Raw genomic sequence first — 21,333 nt, 5'->3', positions numbered from 1 at the left:
GGTTATACCCCTGGGGAAGGCAGGGTCACCCAAGAATGTATGTGGCAACACCAGGAAAAATTACCTATCACATATGTACAGCATTTCATTTTCTACAAGGGCCATTTACATTTATTACTGTATTTGATAAATACAATGAACTGCGAGGGAGTGAATATTATTATCATCCCTATTTTATAGATATGATCTTTATGATCAGGATGTTAAAGTGACTTTCCAAGTTTCCAAACCAGTTAAGTGGAAGAGCTAAGAGAATGGGAAGACCATATGCTTTGGAGTCAGATCTGTTTAAGTCCCAACTCCATAACTTGCCAGCTGTGTTACCTTGAGCACTTTACTTACCCTCTCTGAGTAAAAGTTTCCCCATATGTAAATGGAGATAATAACCTGCAGCTCACAGGGCTCTTGTAGGTATTAAACATCTCACCCAGAACTTGACAGATGGTTGGTGCCTAATAAATGTTCATTCATTTCTCCCTCTCTTCCAACTTTAATATTACAGGGCTGACACAGAACAAATGCTAGCTATGATGCTCAGAAAAAGAGGGGAGAAAACTTATCAGCTCTAATGAGATCTTAAAAGCATTTCAACAGTGGTGGCAAATTAACCAGACGTTGTGTCTGCTAGCAATATTCATGGTTTAAGTGAGATTTTGTGTAGTAAAGGGTCTATACCTCTAATTGCACAGAAAGTTGTGTTCCACACACATTGCTAAGAACAAGAGGGGGAAAAATAGCTCTTCTTTGGCTTCTTCTGCAAGGAACACTGAGATGATCTAATTAGCATGCCTGGTGTCTCCAAAATTGAATTCAACCTAAGAGTATGCTATTAAAGGCTCCCACATTAGACAGGAAAGTAATTTGAAATGACTGAGCTATCTGCACAAACACCTTAATGTTACTCTAATGGGCCCAGAAAAAGAATGACATCAAATACAGTTAAAAGGAATTTAAGTTTAATTGCTGCCTAATAACATTATTAGTACATTTTCCTAACCATAAAGCCACTTCACAGTCATGAATAAGATTTTGCAATTTGATAAACGATCGAGCATGGTGTGCTGCTGCAGGTCCTTATTTATTTTGTTATATTGTTCTCTTGCAGAGACAATAGCTTAGATGCCGACTAATTGCTCGTCTCTCAACACCTGGGCTCATTTAGGGTCGTGGCCCTTGCTAAAAGCAGTCAAAGGACACAGTCTAACTGTCCACTTGGCATCTGAAACAACACCCTTCACGGCAGAGGTTGAAGTTCCTTCTATTTTTCAGTGAGCAGTGGAGTGTGCTGACCTGGCAGGGTCACTGCTAGTCTATATGATGCCTTTGTGAAAGTTAGAAAAGGGAGCCTTTTATGGACCGTCAAATTAGAAAAAGGCATCCCTTTTAGGCAACAAGCTTTACAAGCAGAATGGGGACTGGATTTCAGCTCCCGTTTGCCTCTTCAGATTAGTGCTTTTGTGCAACACCCAAATTGCACAAACTTATATGGCAGTCCAGAAAAATGAGGTCCCTGTCATTAGAGGAACTGAAGCAGAGACAGGGTGACTGTCTGCTAGGAATGTGATGAAAGGGGCTTCTCACTGGATTGGAAATTGGACCGAGTGACAGGTATTTGTAGATTTTACATAATGGCTCACAGATATAAAGCGTTGTTCTTGAACAGAGATGAAGTGGCCAAGGTTAGAATTTAGGCCTCTGATTCTGAAACCCTTGCTCATTTAGCCTCACTGGGATGTCTTCTACAGCGCCCCATGGGATTCTGGCTTACGGGTGTGTTAGCCTCTCTCACACGTGCCTATTCAAATGTGGTTTTAAGAGATTAGCGGACTTGGAGGTGAATGAATATCAGAAACAATAGTGTATGGAAACCAGTAGTCCCAGGGACAGGTATCAGGGAGCTTAAGAATGTTAAGAGACCCCTCTCCATTTGGGAGACACAGGAGAGCAAGTGTGAGACTCAAAGCAGAATATAGAATACAGAACTTTCTGTTTCCAGAACTTTCTGGAGACCCAAAGCAAATTACAAATCACCAATTTTTTTTAGCTGTCATGGTTGGCTCATGGATAGAGCCATCACATTTATCAGACAGCTCTTGACGATTCTAATTTTATGCTATTCAGAATAGCCTTGTCCTTCTATTCAAACGTAAGTAATTTAAAAATACATGTCTAAATTTGATTTTATTTAAAACAATTTTTATGAGAGTTGTCATTATTTAAAAAAAAGCCCACAGATGAGGAAAAGAAAAAAAAAATTCATTGTCAGACCAGAAGTGTCATTTTAGCAAATACCATAGAAGTCAAGAGGGGAAGAGAACTAAAATGTACCGAACACAGTCTGTGCCAACTAGGTCTTGACATTCTTCTCCCTGTAGAGATTAGAAAACTGAGGCCCAGGCCCAGTGAACTGGGGTCTGGTGGCTTCTACATGGAAGAATGAGGCTTTGATCCCTGGTCTGTGTGACCGCAATGCCCTTGGACCTTTTTCCACTTTACATTTTATTCCCAGGAACAATCACTGTTATTCCAAACTTCCTCATTTTCTCCATCGTGCCAAACCCCTTGAGGTCTTATTCATTGCTAGGCTTTCTACCTGTCATAAAACTTTTGTAGGGGAGAAAGTTAAAGGTGGTTGGCTGCAAAGTTAGTTGGAGAAAATGGATGGACGCTGCCTGCCACTGACTTCCTGCCATCAGCAGTGGAATCTGCACTGTCAGAAAGGGCTCCCAGCTGTTTAATGCCGAGCTCCTAAAAGACTAAAGCACTACAGAAGTAGAAATGACATATATTTCATCTCTTTGTAGTGGGAAAGCCATCTGGTGTAGCTTTCCTCCCCATGTGCTAGTGGCCTTTATATTCAATTGTGTAAAGAATTTAGTTGAAAGTTTTCTTAGATATGCCTGAAATCAGCCTTTGGACAGAAATCTTTTTCCTTCTGGAGTTCATGCCTGTAGGAGAGGTCCTGATCCCAGTGCCTTCAGGCTGATGGCTACTTGAGGGACAGTGTGGAGCCATGTTTAGTTCTGACAACTAGTTCCTTGTCTAAGGCACACAGCCAGCTGGGGAAGGCGGTGGTGAACAAACTGAAGGGAAGTTTATTTCACCAGGAAAGCTAGGCTCATATGTAAAGAAAGATGTATTCATTCATTCATATATTCAAAACATTTAATTAAGCCCCGCTGTGGACCAGGTGCTGGGGGAGAAAATCAAGAGATCAAAGAAAATCAAGACGTATATTTTTTGCCTTTGAGTAGGTCACTTAATAGTGGAGGTAAGAAGGCAAATTTATACAACTCATTTGTTCATCCATCCAATAATGAGTGTGTACCCTGTGTCACCTCCTTGACTTAAAGCATAGTCCCTGTCCTCAGCAACTGCTCAGTTTATTAGGGCAGACAAATCATAATCACAGTGAAGCATAATAGGTGTCAGGTCAGAGGTAAAAACGGTGCTATAGGAGTCACAGTAGAGGAGCTTCTATGTCAGAAGAAGCTTCTCTCAGGGAAGACTTCTTAGTGGAGGTAATGGTTCAGGATCTGAAAGAGCTAGCCCAATGAAAGGAGTAGGGGAATGGGCATTGCAAGCAGAAGGAACTGCAAGGGCAAAGACAAAGAAGGAGTCAAGAAAGAGCAGGAAATATACATGGAGGAAGTTTTAGGAGCCCAGTATTGCCAAAGCAAAGGGTGTGTGTGTTTGCACAGGAAATAGGGAGGCACAATGAAGATGAAGGTAGGGAGGAAGGGCTAGATTACAAAGGGTTTTTTGTATTACACAGACAAATTTAAGTTTATCTTGGAATCTTTGAGGAACCATTGAGAGATTTTATTTATTTTATTTTTTATTTTTTTTTGAGATGGAATTTTGCTCTTGTTGCCCAGGCTGGAGTGCAATGGTGCGATCTCAGCTCACCGCAACCTCCGCCTCCTGGGTTCAGGCAATTCTCCCGCCTCAGCCTCCTGAGTAGCTGGGATTACAGGCACGCACCACCATGCCCAGCTGATTTTTTTGTATTTTTAGTAGAGACGGGTTTCACCCTGTTGACCAGGATGGTCTCGATCTCTTGACCTCGTGATCCACCCGCCTCGGCCTCCCAAAGTGCTGGGATTACAAGCTTGAGCCACCGTGCCTGGCCCGTTGAGAGATTTTAAATAAGGGATGTAGGGTGACTAACTCATCTTGGTTTGCCTGGGAATGTCCTGATTTTAAAACTGAAAAGTCCCGCATCCTGGGAACCCCTGCTGTCCTGGACAAACTGGGATGGTTGGTCACCAATGGGGAGGGGCAGGGAAGATCACTGAGAGAGCCTCGTGGAAGATACAATGGAGGGGTCAGAGGGGAGATGTGCAGATCTCTAAACAGCCTTCTGCATTAATTCAGGTGAGGGATGAAGAAACCATGTGTGATCAAGGTTGTTAGAAGTGCGGATGAAGAGAAGAGAATGAATATGAAATAGGAAGTAGAGACAAATACATTTCAATACCTTTTCACTTAAGGGAGGGGAAGGAGGAAAGGACGGAGTCTAAATTCCTGTTTTCTGGCTTGCTGATCAATTTGCATCATAAAGGAGATTTTTTAAAAAAGTGCTACTGCTGGAAGTGCAGAAGAGGAAAGCAGACTTACACCCATTACACCCCTTTTATGACTAGGCATCAATCTGGGTGCTTTCTATAAAGTATCTCATTTAATCCACATGACAATAATAACATAGGAGAGTATTAATTGTCCTTCATTTAGATAGAAAACTGTGGCTCAGAGGGCCTAAGTAACTTGCCTAAGGTCACACCACACTGGCAGTCCCAGTCAGATATGTCTTATCCAAGGCCTCTGATCTTTCAACCCCCACCTTCAGTACACCCCTACCTCAAGCGGGGCAGAGGAAATGGCAATTGAACTGGCCTTTGCTGGAAGATTTTATCCAAATGGATGGGGGAGAAAAGGGAATAGCATGTGCCAGCATCCAAGGGCATGAATGAGTATGGACTGTTCTGGAAAACCCCAGGAAGGTCTTTGTCTCTGTCTCCTTAGGACAATAAATAAATACATATGCATGTCAGAGTTAATTATTCTTGACCCTTTTATGTGGAACATCTGCAATGATGGCGAAATGCTGTGTCATAGCTTAACTCACTCAATGGATTTTAATTGCTCAAGTAAGATAAACAAAAATAAACTGAACGATGCTTTCTTTATGCTTTCCAATCTGTGTGCAAATCCCAATGGCTTGCCAATATTTCCCAATACAGAGCTGACTGAGTCGTGGTGCAATGAACCGAAAAAAGGAGATCAGTGGGAATAGAGACCACCACACCCTGAATTTTGTTTTCCTTTCCAGTATTCTTTTGTTTAAGGACAATGAACTGGTACAAAAGTGCTGCACTCTTGTAGATGTAATTAAAATGGCAGTGGCTTCCCTCTTTCTCAGTGATTCAAGTCATTGAAATTAATCATCATTGGGCCAGTCTAAGAGGCTGCCACGGTCTCAATAGGAAACGTATCTCAAGGTGTCTGCTGCAGCAGCTGCAATTAAAATCTATTGAGCAATGAGATAAAATGAATCAGACACTTACTACAATAGCAGAGGCACTGGATAAATGAAGGAAGTGTAATTAACAGATAACTTGAAATGGGGCTGGGGGCTTCATGTAGATTGACACTTCTGTGCTTTATACAGGAACCATCTGATGGTGAAAAATTACCAGCTCTAGCCATAATTTATTTAGCCATTTATCATATTTATTACCAACTGCTTGTATATGATGGTTTAGTCTCAGAAACATCTATTCTCATTTCCTTGCAGAGTATGTAAAATTTAGCCCAAGGAATAAAAAAAGGCAGGCTGATTTCTTTTGTTTTCCCGTCTGGTGAGTGGGGGTAGGTATTTGTTAAAAACTGAGACCAAGTTTGTGTAGAATTCTGTGTTGTTTGTGACTTCTAAACATTCATTTAATTGAATAACTGTGTGTACAACACAATAATCTGTGAGAGCGAATGACTCTTTGCAGTTACTTGAGACCAAAGTGTGTGTGTGTGTGTGTGTGTGTGTGTGTGTGTGTGTGTGTGTGTGTGTACATGCGCCCATGTGTTTTATGAGAGTGAAGTCAAGAGAATCAGAGAATCTTGGACCTGATATTCTTCATGTGACAAGTACCTTGAACAGGAATAAGAAATAAGTTCTTCAATCTCTGAAATACTTGTGGAATTCTTACCTGTGCAAGGGAAACTGCCTTTGCAAAATTATGACTGAGTCAGTGAAACAGATCTAACTTAATTGACTCCATCTTACTTCTAACCTCCAAGCTGTCCTTGTTCATTTCTGGGTGTAGGCTGAACTAACTTTGGGAGAAACTTAGCTTATAGTCTATAGTTTAAACGAAGACAATAAGAGCCCTTTCCCAAAGCAGACCTTTTTCTTGCCTGGGACTAGATTGCCTTTGTAGGATTAACATTAGCCACAAGATTAGAAATTATGGTTTAGGATCATGCAGCTAGAGGCTACAAGATTCTGACCCTCTCTAAACTGCTCTTAAGATCAGTGCTGGAGATATTTTGCAGATCCTATACTTGATGGATCAGCTGGCCCCACTTAGATCAATAAACTGGCTCTTCTGATCTTGTAGCCCCCACCCAGGAACTGACTCAGCACAAGAAGACAGCTCTGACTCCCTCTGATTTAATCTCTGACAGTCAGCACTCCTGGCTCACTGGCTTTCCCCTAACCACCAAGTTATCCATAAAAACTCTGCTCCCCAAATATTTGGGGAGACTGATTTGAGCAATAATAAAACTCCAGTGTCCTGCATAGCTGGCTCTGCATGAATTACCCTTTCTCTGTTGCAATTCCCCTGTCTTGAATAATTGGCTCTGTCTAGGTAGCGGGCAAGGTGAACCCCTCAGGTGGTTACAAATCTGGGGGCTCATCTGGAATTGCCCTTGTGGCTACCTACTAGTGGTTCAGTGGCACCCCCCTTCAGGAATGGATCCAGAAGCCAGCTCAAGTGGCCGTTAGTTCTGTTGGACTGAGGGCTGACTCTGGTACTCCCTCTACTGGTGGGGCACTGCCTACCCAATGTGCATGAATTTAGTTGCAATAAAGAAATAGTACTGGGGAGATGTTCCGTAACTGCAGCCCCATCACAGGGTGTCTGTCTGTCTGTAGCCCCATTGCAGGGTATCTGGATTGGTATCCCTGTCAGTGCCTCCTTCCTTCTCCTGACTGGTTCTGTAGCCCTATGGTGGGGTGTCTATAGCCTCATTATGGGCTGTCTGTTCGGCTCTGGGAGGGTCTTAGTTGGCTCTTTCTAACTAGCAGGAAGAGTCCTGGTTTGGGAGACTTCTCAATCAGGGAGATTTCAAGGACATTTCTCAGAAGGAGAATAGGAGGATAGTTTGGAAGGGATACTCTTGGAGTTCTTGGTTAGGATCTGATCTGGAAGGCCTTCTGTCTGTCTTGTCTTTGTGTGTGTTTACCTATGTGGAAGGGATATCAGAAGGGTTGCTAATAAAAGTCCAGCAGGCTTAACTCAGAGAATCCTCCTCGTCTGGTCATGTTTGATGAGCCCTAAAGAAGGCTCAACAGGGTGACTATCTGCTCTTTGCCTTTCCCAGAGATCCCATTATGAATTATCATTTGGAGGTCATTCATCCCCACCTGGAGTGGATCAAAGATAACAGGGACCAACAGGAAAAAGTTTGAGCTTTACCAGGCTGACAGTGGGTGCTGAACAAGGTGACTAATGTCTGTTTTGTTTTGTGTGTTTTGCTGGGATGGAAAATGTTAATTTGGTTCCCCATGCAGGCTACTGGGCAGCATCTTGCAAATTAAGAATCTTGCCTATGGTTCTGTAAAACAGTAAAGGGTAATTTTCTCTAGCAAAGTGGCTTGAATCCCCCACTTACAGCACAATTGAGCAGGGTCCCCAGAAGCCACTTGGTTCTTCTGGAAGCTGCAGAGAAAGGGAACCCAGAAACCTGGTATGCCAGCAAAAAGGGTAAGAAATTCTTACCATCCAAGTTTCTGGTCTCTTTTTCTCTCTCTCTTTCTCTGTTTGGGTAAAACAGTGAACTATTGGTCTCCTCTGTAAGGATTTGATTAATAGAAAAAAGGATTGGTGAGACTAGTCTTAAGCTGTAGCAAATCTAGTGTACTTTGTGCTAAGAATCTGTCTTTCTGTGTTATGTAATGGAGAGAGGGGTATCACAGGATAGAATGTGGGTTTAGGACCCCTATAAGCCTGATTTTCAAGCCAACTTGGTTACGGGTACCTGAAACCAATACTGTATGAAATTTCTCTACCTTGTTTTGTGTCCTTAAGAGCTTAACTTAGTGACCACGTGGGGATACTTTCTTTTGGTTTCCATCATCCAGAGAACAAGAATTTTGGGGTTCATGTCATAGTTAGTCCTAAAAATTTTCCTTGAGCAACTGCTCAAGGAAAATTTTGATTGTTACAAGCCTTGCAAGTTTGAAATTGTCTTCTCTAGGCTCTTTCTGGGAAAAGCAATAGAAATTGCTCAATGCTGTATAGCTCAGTAGCTAAGGCTTTATCTTTGACAGTGGTGGCCTGGGTTTGATTGTTAGCTTCTGGAATGATTCCTTTCTGGTTTGTTATTTGTGTAACTTTACCATTTATTGAGGTTTTTTCCCCTCATAGATAGCTTCTTATTTCCTCTCTTGGATATTCCTTTCTCTGAACTACCTTGTGGAGATTCTAATTCCTGTAAAAAAGAAATTGCTTACCATGTCTTTGAAGCACCTGGGAGGTTACCTTTGGTAAAGTTCAGAAGCTAGAAATCCTGGCTACTTTGCATGTCTAAAGTCAGGTAATAGGAGATTTGAAAGGATCTCTTTTTAAAAGAGCACTGTGATTAAAAGTCAGCTTAATTAAAAATGGATAAACAAGCTACAGATATATTTAAAAGGCCTTTATGTTTTTCTCTTCTTGGAACTTGCTTTTCTGGAAAAAAGTTTTTTCTTCTCAGTCGACTGAATTGTTTTTCTCCATTTTTTTTGTCTTGCCACTCTTAATGCACACATTAGAGGCCCTAAAATAACTTCTGGCAGCCTGGGACTCATTGGGAAAACAAAGGGGATGCCACAGACCCCATTTTGGGAAAAAACCCTCTGTTTTCCTTATGAAACCCAAGGAATTAAAAGCAGATAAATCTCTTTCAAAATCAAATGCTTTGTTCACACTGCATTGTATTATCTGATGCTTTTGAGTTTTGGGAGCATCAGAAAATACTTTGCATTACGATAACTAGGTAGGAAACATACTTTAAGGGATGACTAATACTGCTAGCTATGCTAAAAAGAGCAAGAGTTAACATTGTAACATGTCATTGAGACCACTGGAGAAACAGTTTTACATACAAGGTGTGTAGGGAATGTGTTTTTGGTAAGATTATAAGAAGGCATAGGAATATGACTTTTGCTAAAGGAATGTAATTTTGTCTAATTCAGAGGGTTTTAAAGATTGTCTTAACCTAAAAGAGTAACGGGACAGAACTGAAGGTTTAAGCAGAGTGAAAAAAGGGCTTGTAAAGGGTTAATCTTATAAAAAAAATTCTGTGGGTATAAACAAGGTGGCTAATATTTAAAATAACTTATTTAGTTTTTTCCATAGGTTAAAACATTGAAATCATACTGATATGGGACCAGAATCTGGGCCCATGTGTCCAAGAAACAGTGTTTTCTTAGAAAACTGATTTGCTGTTTGATGGAAAATTATAAAGCATTCTAAAAAGTTTATGAAAATCTTATCTTATGGTCAAACTAATTAAAACCAGATAGAGATATAAAATTTTATTTAGAAAACAAACTTCAACATTAAGGATGCACTAATGCAAACATGAAATTTGGTTTTCTCTTCTGAAGACAATTTTAATGAAATATTAAAAGATAATGAGAGGGGTTTGTTTTCTCCTTTGGGTAAATGGCAGGGGAAAAAAAGAGAGGAGAGAGTAGAGACAAATTCAATTAGCCTCATGCCATCTTTATTGGAAGTTTCCTATCAGAGTAAAGGTTTTTCTTTCAAGATTTTGGAGTTATCATTTTGGCCGAATAAATGACTTATCATGAATGACTTGGGATTCTATTTTGTGATATTCAGTGTTTTTAAACCTCTGATATTTGACAAACCTTCCAAAATCAAATTATAAATTATGTCTCTTTTTAACCTAGTATTTTAGATATTAGGTCCTCTAAAGTCCAAAAATGACATTTGGCTTATTTGGCACAAAAATCATACAGGAAGCATCATTAAATATGAAATAGTATTTGGCTTTCTTTGGTCTACATTTGGGTAAAATGTGTTATTGGTATATGTTCCAAAATTATGTAAAACTCCCATAATTCCAATATGATATCAGTAATAATTAAAATTATTATGGTAATAGACTGTGTGCAGTGGAAGTAACAAATTTCCTTGTCAATTGTATCTTTAACTGTGGCTGTCCTAAAATGTTTTTGTCATCCATAGACACTTGTTGTCTTGTTTTGGTCCTCTTTAAGAGACGGCTTTATAATCAGCTATAAAATTCAACAGGTACTCTTAAATGCAGGATTCTGATTAGTAACGCTGGAGATTGTGACATTAGAATAGACAAAAAACTTTAAATAGAAGAGTGAATGGTATTTGGTTTACTTTGGACTGTATTTGTATAAATGTTATTTGTATGTGTTTCAAAATTATAGGAAACTTCTATAATGTTGATACAATTTAGTGTACATTATTAATTATAATTGCTATGTAAAATTGTTGTATGCCACAGAAGTAACAAAAATTCTTAGTCAATTGTAGCTTTAATAGTGGCTATAGACTTTTGTCATCCACAGACTTTTTGTCTTGGTTTGGTCCTTTTTAAAAGGCAGTTTAGGCCGGGCACGGTGGCTCAAGCCTGTAATCCCAGCACTTTGGGAGGCCGAGGTGGGTGAATCATGAGGTTGAGAGATCGAGACCATCCTGGTCAACATGGTGAAACCCCGTCTCTACTAAAAATACAAAAAACTAGCTGGGCATGGTGGCGCATGCCTGCAATCCCAGCTACTTAGGACGCTGGGGCAGGAGAATTGCCTGAGCCCAGGAGGCGGAGGTTGCGGTGAGCCGAGATCGCGCCATTGCACTCCAGCCTGGGTAACAAGAGCAAAACTCCATCTCAAAAAAAAAAAAAAAAAAAAAAGACAGTTTATAATTAGATAAAGAACTCTAAGTGCAAGTCTCAGATAACTTTAAAAATTGTGCTATTGAAATAGAGGAAAAAACCCAACTTCTAGGACTCTCATGGAGAGTTAAAAACATTGCTAAACCTTTTGTTTTCAGAGTCAAGAGGACTTATTTCTTTAGAGCTATTTGCAACTTTTAACAAGTGAGTAAAATATACTCTGTGAACAAAATTTGGATCATATTTGTTCTTCTCCACCTGACTTCCCCAGAATTTGGAAACTATTTGTGAATATTCTCAATTTATGGCAGTATAGTTAATTGCATAAGTGCAGTAAGAATCTATTTTCTTGTGTTACAGGACACAATTGGATAAATAGGTTATTTTACCAAGGTTTTGATTGGAATGGCATGCTTCCTTTAAAGAATCTAAGTTAACTTATAAAGCCAATTAAAATCTGTTCAGGAATCTGTCCTCATACCTTGTCCACACAGAGTCCCTGTACAAATTATCTTAGGACCTCAAGAGGAAAGGAATTTGCCAGACTTATAGGTATTTGAGGGTATAAATTCGTGGCTGGGTTTAGCTTTTAAAACATCTTGTCTGAGATTCTTCACGGAACAGATTTCTGTCAAAGCCAATTAAAAAAGCCTAAGTTAAAAATAATTATTCTTGCTTCACTTTATGCAAATAATCAGCCGAGTACAGTAAGACTAAAGTTTATTTTGTAAACAAATCAATTCTATCATGATTTGTTTTTAATAAAGATGGGGACTGAAAAGAGAAAAAGTATGCTTCAAATGAAAAACTATAGTACACTGTTAGCTGTTCTTGTGATTTTTTTTTTCCTGCAGTTTAGACTAAATTCTAAATTCTTTGTGGGTTAGAAGTCCTCAAACTGATGTTTTCAAATCTTTGCTTTTAAAATTGGGAATTGTACTCCTCATCCTCGGACTCATCATTTATCTTACAGTAGGCTGTTAACTTAAACACTGTAGTAAAATTATATATGAGAGGACTAATGTTTTTGCCATGTAAGCTTTGGAAGTCCAGCTAGGCCTGTATGAGTAGTACATTCAGACAGTTGCAAAGTGGTTCTACTCTTCTCACCTTGGGGTTTACTCCCATTCCCACTATGTCCCATGTAAGAAAGAAGAAGTTAAAGTGATCAGCAGCCTTTTCCCATCTTCATAGCCTGCACCTTAAGATCAAGGTGTTGCCTAGCGTGGTGGCTCAAGCCTGTAATCCCAGCACTTTGGGAGGCCGAGGCGGGTGGATCACGAGGTCAAGAGATCGAGATCATCCTGATCAACATGGTGAAACCCCGTCTCTACTAAAAATACAAAAAATTAGCTGGGCATGGTGGCGCGTGCCTGTAATCCCAGCTACTCAGGAGGCTGAGGCAGGAGAATTGCCTGAACCCAGGAGGCGGAGGTTGCGGTGAGCCGAGATCGCGCCATTGCACTCCAGCCTGGGTAACAAGAGCGAAACTCCATCTCAAAAAAAAAAAAAAAAAAAAAAAAAAAAAAAAAAAAAAAGATCAAGGTGTTATAAAACCCAAAAGGAGGGATTAAAACCAACTTTACAAAATTATGACTGAGACAGTGAAACAGATCTAACCTAACTGACTCCACCTGGCTTCTAACCTCCAAGCTGTCCTTGTTCATTCCTGGGTGTAGGCTGAATTAACTTTGGGAGAAATTTAGGAAATTTAGTTTATAGTTGAAATGAAGATGGTAACGGTTCTTTCCCAAAGCAGATCTCATTTTGCCTGGGACTAGATTGCCTTTGTAGGACTAACATTAGCCACAAGATTAGAAATTATGGTTTAGGAGTCATGCAGCTAGAGGCTACAAGTTTCCGACCCTCCCTAAGCTGCTCCTAAGATCAGTGCTTGAGATATTTTTCAGACCCTGCACTTGATGGATCAGCTGGTCCTATCCAGATCAGTAAACTGGTTCATCTGATCTTGTGACCCCCCATCCAGGAACCGACTCAGCACAAGAAGACAGCTCTGACTCCCTCTGATTTTATCTCTGACCAATCAGCACTTCTGGCTCACTAGCTTCTCCCACCCACCAAGTTATCCTTAAAAACTCTGCTCCCAGAATGCTCTGGGAGACTGATTTGAGCAATAATAAAACTCCAGTCTCCCGCATGGCCGTCTCTGCATCAATTATTCTTTCTCTGTTGTAATTGCCCTATCTTGATGAATCGGCTCTGTCTAGGTAGTGAGGCAAAAGGAACTCCTTGGGCGGTTACACCAGTTAGGATTAGGTTTGACTGTACATAACTGAGAAACCTCAAATATGATAGCTTAAAACAGGTTTATTTTTGTCTTATGCAAAAAATTTTGTAGGCACACAGTCCAGAGGACAAAGAGGGGCATGCTCCCTCTGGTTAAAAGCTCTTTCAGGAAATTGCACACATGATTTTTCTTACACCTTATTGGTCAGAACTTAGTTTAACGGCTATGGCTAACTCAAGAGAATCATTAAATCATGTTTAATGGTTAACAGTGCCTGAAGCTGTTGCTCTTTTGCCTTGTGCACTCAACCTTATTTGTACCCAGCAAAATTGTAGTTTTTATTCTGGGTGGCCATGTATCCATCTGACAGCGGGTATCCTGATATTAAAAGGTGTGGGAGAATTGATACTGGGATACATGTTAGATGCACTTGATAGTGGAAACTTAAACTTATCCATGGGCTTTCTCTGAATTTCTGCCATTTCAGCGCAGCCAGTAAATCTGTCTTGGATATGCTTGGATAGGCTATTTGGATAAACAAATCTTTTCACACTTAATGGTTAACAGTGGCTGAAGCTATGGCTCTTTTGCCTTGTCCACTCAACCTCATTTGTGCCAGGCAAAAGTACTGAGCATTTTAACAGTTTTTTCCAGAAGTCATGATACGTAGCTCTAAATAGTGACCATCAGGTAATGCTCAGAGGGGTCATTACTGCTGTTGTATGTGGGAGTCAAAGTTCTTAGAAAATACATGCTTCCCAGTTTGAAGAGCTTTAGAGCACAAGCCTCTACTAGAAACAAGGGGACATCTGTACTGGGAAAAGAAGCCTTTATGACTGTGGGGGTAATGAGGGCTGTTGCTAAAGGGGGAGAGGGAATTGGAGAGCCTTTCTCTCAGAAATCAATATGGAGGAGAGCAGTCCAAGGGAGAATTGGGTTCCCACCACAGCACAGGTGTGAAGAATGGTATCTCAGGAACCAGAATTCAAGAATGCAGTAAGTCCCTGGAACCTCTGTCATTTTTCTGCATGTATATTTCTCTCACCCCATGTTTCCATAGTGATGATAGAAAATTCTTAAATCACAAGGAGCTCATATAAGTATCCTCAGAGTCAATGAAAGAGGGAATTAAGAATGCCTGAACTCAGCCCTTCGCCAGGTTTCAGGGGAGAATTTGTGGGACTAGAAGAAGTCATCACTTCCTGAAAGAAGGCAAAGTGGGCTGAGTTAAGGGAGGCTGACTGGAGAAATAAAAGGAGAATGGCAGGGTGAGGAGCTGACCCCAGCCTGAGAGGTGGCAGACCACCACCAGCCCCCAAGTTCTATGACAAGGGATGCACTTTGTGTGTGGTACACATGTAAGTTGTAGATGCTCATGACCTGGACTTGAATTCTGCACCTATCATTACTTCCTATGAGCCTGTGTGTTAGTCATTTCACTCCACTGAGCCTCCATTTCCTCAAGTATAAAATGAGGATAATAACAGCCCACTTCATAGGGTTCTGAGGATTCACTGAGATGATTCATGTAGTGTTTACAAGTCTGGTAGTTGGTAACACACAAAAAGTGCACTGTTATGACTATTAAACTCAGGCAATCTGTGACATTTAGATTGGAAGAAGCTATTTCCAATCATTCTGAAATCGTGCCAATGAATGTGAGGATAAGATGAGTAGTGGCAAGGACAGTGACTTCAGAAAGATATAGATTCAACCCAAGATTAAGCAAAATAACTATATTCAAAATCGCTGTATTGCAGAAGCTCTTTTGACTAACCAACACTTAACCTCTTTTCAGGACCAGCCAGTGCTTGGCACTCCCTCTGTAGTATTATAAATACTGACAGAGACCATGGCATGCAGATGCTTCAGCTGAATGTCCACTCTTTGCTGTGGCAGCACACTTCTGCTTGTGCAATAAACTAGCATGTTTTATAAAAGTAAGTTGTGTTTGTTCTCTAACCACCTTATACCAGTTATTCTGACATTGTACTTACATAATTTAGTTAAATCTTTTGAACTTGATGAGATATGGGTGAGAAAGGAAGGTGTTTTTTAATGACTGCTCTGAAAGGACTCAACAGAGACAAGTTGCTGAAAATAATGTATAATTAGGTGAGAGCAAGCTAACTGTAAAATATTGAAAAAAGTTGTAAAAATTGGGAGTTCTATGCTCAGATGGCTCTGCAAGTATCTTTAAGTACTAGATTCATTTTCAAGAAGCCTGAACTGGAAATCACATGTGATAAATTATTGGCATGATTTATATTTCTGATTGAAAGTGCACTTATCTGATTTAAGTTAAACTATTAGACATATCCATGTATTAATTTTTATAATTCCCTGCTTTCACACATTCACACATTCTTCTTTACATTATAGTAATCAACTACTGCTCCCATTTGAATTGGAATGGAGGGCATCTATCAACTAGACATTCTTATATATACATTGGTTGGCAATTCCCCCCCCATATATATGTATATACATTGGTTAATACTCATATTTCATTTTATATTTTCAAGAAAACCTTCATTTAAAAATTTTAATTTGTCTTCTTTTTTGTTTGTTTTGAGATAGAGTCTTGCTTTTTTGCCCAGGCCGGATCTTGGCTCACCGCAAACTCCACCTCCTGGGTTCAAGTGATTCTTGTGCTTTAGCCACCTGAGTAGCTGGGATTATAGGTGCTTGCCACCATGCCCAGCCAGTTTTTTTGTATTTTTAGTAGAGACGTGGATTCGCCATGTTGGCCACGCTGGTTTCAAACTCCTGCCCTCATGTGATCCACCCTATCTTGGCCTCCCAAAATGCTGGGATTATAGGTGTGAGCCATCAAACCTGGCCTGGAAAACTTTCATTATTTGAATATACAGATAGTCCCCACCTTATGATGGTTCAGCTTACAATTTTTGACTTTATGATGGTGTAAAAGCCATACCCATTCAGTGGAAACTGTACTCTGAGTACACATACGACCACTCTATTTTTCACTTTCAATATAGTATTCAATAAACAATATGAGATATTCAACAGTTATTTCAAAATAGGCTTTGTGTTTGATAATTCTGCCCAACTGTGAGTTAATATAAGTGTTCTAGCTGGGTGCAGTAGCTCAGCCTGTAATCTCAGCACTTTGAGAGGGAGAGGTGGGTGGATCACCTGAGGTCAGGAGTTTGAGACCAGCCTGGCCAACATGCGGAAAGCCTGTCTCTACTAAAAATACAAAAATTAACTGGGTGGAATGATGTGTACTTGTAGTCCCAGCTACTTGGGAGGCTGAGGCAGGAGAATCACTTGAACCTGGGAAGTGGAGGTTGCAGTGAGCTGAGATTCCACCAGTGCACTCCAGCCTGAGCAACAGAGCAAGACTCCATCTCAGAATATATATATATATAAATATAAATATATATATGTACATATATATATATATAAAATCTAAGTGTTCTGAGCACATATGTGGTAGGTTAATCTGAGCTATAATGTTCAGTAGCTTAGGTATATTAAGTATATTTTTGATTTAATGAAATTTTCAACTTTTATCAGTTGTAACTGATAAAACATCCTGAGTTTATCAGGATATAACCTCACTGTGTAGGTCAAGGAGCATCTGTAATCTTTCTCTTTTTAAAAAAAATTTTGTGGATGTATAGTAGGCATTTATATTTACAAAGTATATGAGATGCTTTGGGACAGGCATGCAATGTAAAACAAGCACATTATGGGGAATGAGGTATCCATTCCCTCAAAGCATTTATCCTTTGAGTTACAAACAATCCGCTTATACTCTTTAAGTTATTTAAAAAGCTACAATTAAGTTATTATTGACTATAGTCACCTATTGTGCTATCAAATAGGAGGTCTTATTCATTCATTCTATTTTTTTGTACCTGTTAACCATCCCCATTCCCCCACCCCACCATTATCCTTCCCAGCCTCTGGTAATCATCCTTCTACCCTCTAAGTCCAGGAGTTCTTGTTTTGATTTTTAGATCTCACAAATATGTGAGAACATGTGATGTTTGTTTTTCTCTGCCTGGCTTATTTCACTTAACATAATAATCTCCAGATCCATCCATGTTGTTGCAAATGACTGGATCTCATTCTTCTTATGGCCGAATATTACTCCATTGTGTATATGTACCATATTTTCTTTATCTATTCATCTGTTGATGGACACTTAGGTTGCTTCCAAATTGTGGCTATTGTGAACAGTGCTGTAACAAACCTGGGAGTGATGGTATGTCTTTAATATACTGATTGCCTTTCTTTTGGGTATATGCTCAGCAGTGGGATTGCTGGATCATACAGTAGCCTTATTTTTAGTTTTTTGAGGAACCTCCAAACTGTCCTCTATAGTGGTTATACTAATTTACATTCCCACCAGCAGTGTACGAGGGTTCCCTTTTCTCTACATCCTCCCTAGCATTTTTTATTGCCTGTCTTTTGGATATAAGCCATTTTAACTTGGGTGAGATAATATCTCATTATAGTTTTGATTTTCATTTCTCTGATGATCATGATGTTGAGCACCTTTTCTGTCACTCCTTTCCAAAGGCATCAAGGAAATCTTTAATAATGACTGTTTTACATCTAATAGCTCAAAAAATGGAAAAAAGTGGCATCAATTCATGACATCTTAGAGGTAAGACTCAATTAGAGTCCTACTAATTAGTGTAAGTAGTTAATTATGATAAAGCCATAGAGTTTTTTTTCTTTCAGTCTTAAGAGTTGCAGAATTTTACCAAGGCACTCACATAGAAGGAAATGACACTTGATGTAATATTGTATTTCCCAGTATAAATTAAGACTAGAAAAAAAATAGTAAGAGATAATACATAAGAGGAAAGATTTCAACAATTGCAGATAGACATACAGTTCTCCACACCTGTCATATCAGAACTGATACCAGAAAGTGAGATTGGGCTGGAGACACAAATCAGAATGACGCAAGAGAAAGACCTGCATGTAGGAGAGACAGAGCCCAAATACTTAAAGAAGAGATACTAGTTTCACCTCAAACACTGATGAACTAGCTTATATCAGATCAACAACCTCTCAAGAACAACTACAAAAAATGAATAAAATGAAGCAAAATAACTTGGTTTGAAGTATTGGAAAGGTCTCAATGCAGCAAGGACTTGAAGGCCAAGATCCTGGAGAGAAGGGAAATGCATGGAGGTGAGTCAGGTATTCCAAACTGCTTTTTCCCTTTAGGCTCTGGCCTTTTCACCAGCTACACAAGGCTAAGAGGCTGAAAAATGAGTACAGTTTTCATCAATCTCACAGGACTGGGGAGAGAAAATGACTTGAGCTAGGATTCTGAAGACAAAGGAAAGACAGAGAAGTGAGCCTGATGTTTGGTACTGCTATTTCTTCTGAGGCAGTTGCTAATTTATAAGAGTCATGGTGAAAGAAGTTTGCAACTCTGGGTAGAAATTAGTGGCTAAGCGATTAAACAGAGCTTTTGGCTGTCTCAGATTTGGAGAAGATTAAAATTGGAAGTTGGAAACCTTAAGGAAGAGACACACTGGGAAGGACCCTAGGCTTTAAGTGAGGAACCCTGAAGAGCTACACCCATGGAAGAAGAGTGAACCATAAGTAAAACAGTAATTTTTCATAAATAAAACTATAATTTTTCATATACATGTCTGGCATTCAGTAGAAAATGATGAGAAATACCAACTGAACCAAGGGAAAAATAAATAATAGAAATAGACCTTCCAATGACCTTGATATTATAGGTACCAGACCTGGACTTAAAAACTGTAATTAATATGTTCAAGGAAATTGAAATCTAGATAGAGAATTTTAGCAACAAACTGGAATTTCTAAAAAAAGAATCAAGTGAAAATTCTAGAACTAATATTAATAAATATGATAACTAGAATTACGAACTAACAAGTTTAATAGCATTTCAGACTAGCAGAGGAGAGGATTAGGAAATATCCAAACTAAAGTATGGCGAGAAAAGTGATAAAGAACATAGAAAAAAAGCATAAGAAACATATGGAAAATGATGATAAGTTTGACCATATATATAATTAAGGTTCCAGAAAGAAGGGAGAGAGAATTTTGGGGGCAGAACCAATGTTTGAAGAAATAATGGCCAGAATTTTCCAAAACTGACAAAAGATAGAAAGACATGGATGCATGAAGTGCTACAAACCTCAAAAACAATAAATACAAATAAAATCATGCCCACCTATATAATAAAACTGCTGAAAATCGGAGATAAAGACAAAATCTTGAAAGCAGCTATGAAAAAAGACGTTGTTTTCAAACAAGCAACTGTAAGACTGACAGATAACTTCTCAATAAAAATCATGGAAGCCACAGACAAATAAATGATGTCTTAAAAATACTGAATAAAAGTAAAAGGAAACTTATTTAAAAACATTCTTCAGTCGGGCGCAGTGGCTCACACCTGTAATCCCAGCACTTTGGGAGGCCGAGATGGGTGGATCACGAGGTCAAGAGATTGAGACCATCCTGGCCAACATGGTGAAACCCCGTCTCTACTAAAAATACAAAAATTAGCTGGGCATGGTGGCGCACGCCTGTAGTCCCAGCTACTCGGGAGGCTGAGGCAGGAGAATTGCTTGAACCCAGGAGATGGAGGTTGCAGTGAGCCGAGATCGCACCATTGCACTCCAGCCTGGGTAACAAGAGCAAAACTCCGTCTCAAAAACAAAAACAAACAAACAAAAATTCTTCAAAAATAAAGGCAAAATAAAGACATTTTCAGATAAACAAAAACTGAGAATTGTCTGCAAATCATCCCTAAAAAATGCTGAAGGAGTTTTTCAGATAGAAGGAAATGACCTCGGAAGGAAAATGGACATAAAAAAGGAAGAACAACAGAAAGTGTAAATATATGGGTAAAGCGAAATGAATTTTGACTGGGCAAAGCAATACTAATAATGTACTGTGGGGTTAAAATTATATAAAATTTAATTATTTGGTAACAATAATGCTTAAGGTGGTAGTGGGCTGACATAGTTTGGCTCTGTATCCTCAACTAAGTCTCATATTGAATTATAATCCTCAGTGTTGGAGAAGGAGTCTGGTCAGAGGTTTCTGAATCCTGGAAGCAGACTTCCCCATTGCTGTTCTTATAATAGCGGGTGAGTGCTCAGAGATTTGATTCTTTAAAAGTGTGTGGCATCTCCACACTCACTCTCTTTCTCCTGCTCCAGCCATATAGGACATATAAGTTTCCCCTTCACCTGCTGCCATAATTGTAAATTTCCTGAGGCCTCCCTAGCCATGCTTCCTGCATAGCCAGTGGAACTGTGAACCAATGAAACCTCTTTTCTCTATAAATTACCCAGTCTCATGTAGTTCTTTATAGCAATGTGAGAATGGACTAATACAGAAAATTGGTACCAGGAGTCGGGCATTGCTACAAAGATACTTGAAAATGTGGAAGTGACCTTATAACTGAGTAATGGGTGGAGGTTGGAACAATTTGGAGGGCTCAGAAGACGACAGGAACATGAGAAAAAGTTTGGAACTTTCCAGAAACTTGTCAAATTGTTGTGACCAAAATGCTGAAGTGATATGGACAGTGAAGTCCAGGCTGAGGTCTCAGATGGAGATGAGGAACTTACTGGGCGATAGAGTAAAGGTCACTCTTGCTGTGTCTTAGCAAAGAGACTGGTGACATTGTGTCCCTGCTCTAGTATCTATGGAACTTTCAACTTGAGACTGATGATTTAAGGTATCTGGTGGAAGAAATTTCTAAGTAGCAAAGCATTCAAGATGTGGCCTGGATGTTTCTAAAGGCCCACACTAACTTACATAAACCAAGAAATCACCTGACACTGAAATTTATATTTAAAAGGGAAGCAGAGCATAAAAGTTTGGAAAATTTGCAGCTTGACCATGTGGTAGGAAAAAAACCCCCATTTTCAGGGGAGGAATTC

General features: G+C 39.5%; 1 protein-coding gene across 1 annotated transcript in view; it reads right to left on the bottom strand.

Moving 5' to 3' along the window:
* SPON1 (spondin 1) overlaps positions 1 to 21,333 on the bottom strand; it is a 311,628-nt gene that overhangs the window by 82,166 nt on the left and 208,129 nt on the right. The gene's annotated exons all lie outside the window — the stretch shown is intronic.

This window comes from Saimiri boliviensis, chromosome 6 (assembly GCF_048565385.1).
Source record: "Saimiri boliviensis isolate mSaiBol1 chromosome 6, mSaiBol1.pri, whole genome shotgun sequence".
NCBI classification, from domain to species: Eukaryota; Metazoa; Chordata; class Mammalia; order Primates; family Cebidae; genus Saimiri; species Saimiri boliviensis.
The sequence above is the reverse complement of the archived record's forward strand: the minus strand, read 5'-3'. Positions and strand labels throughout refer to the sequence as shown.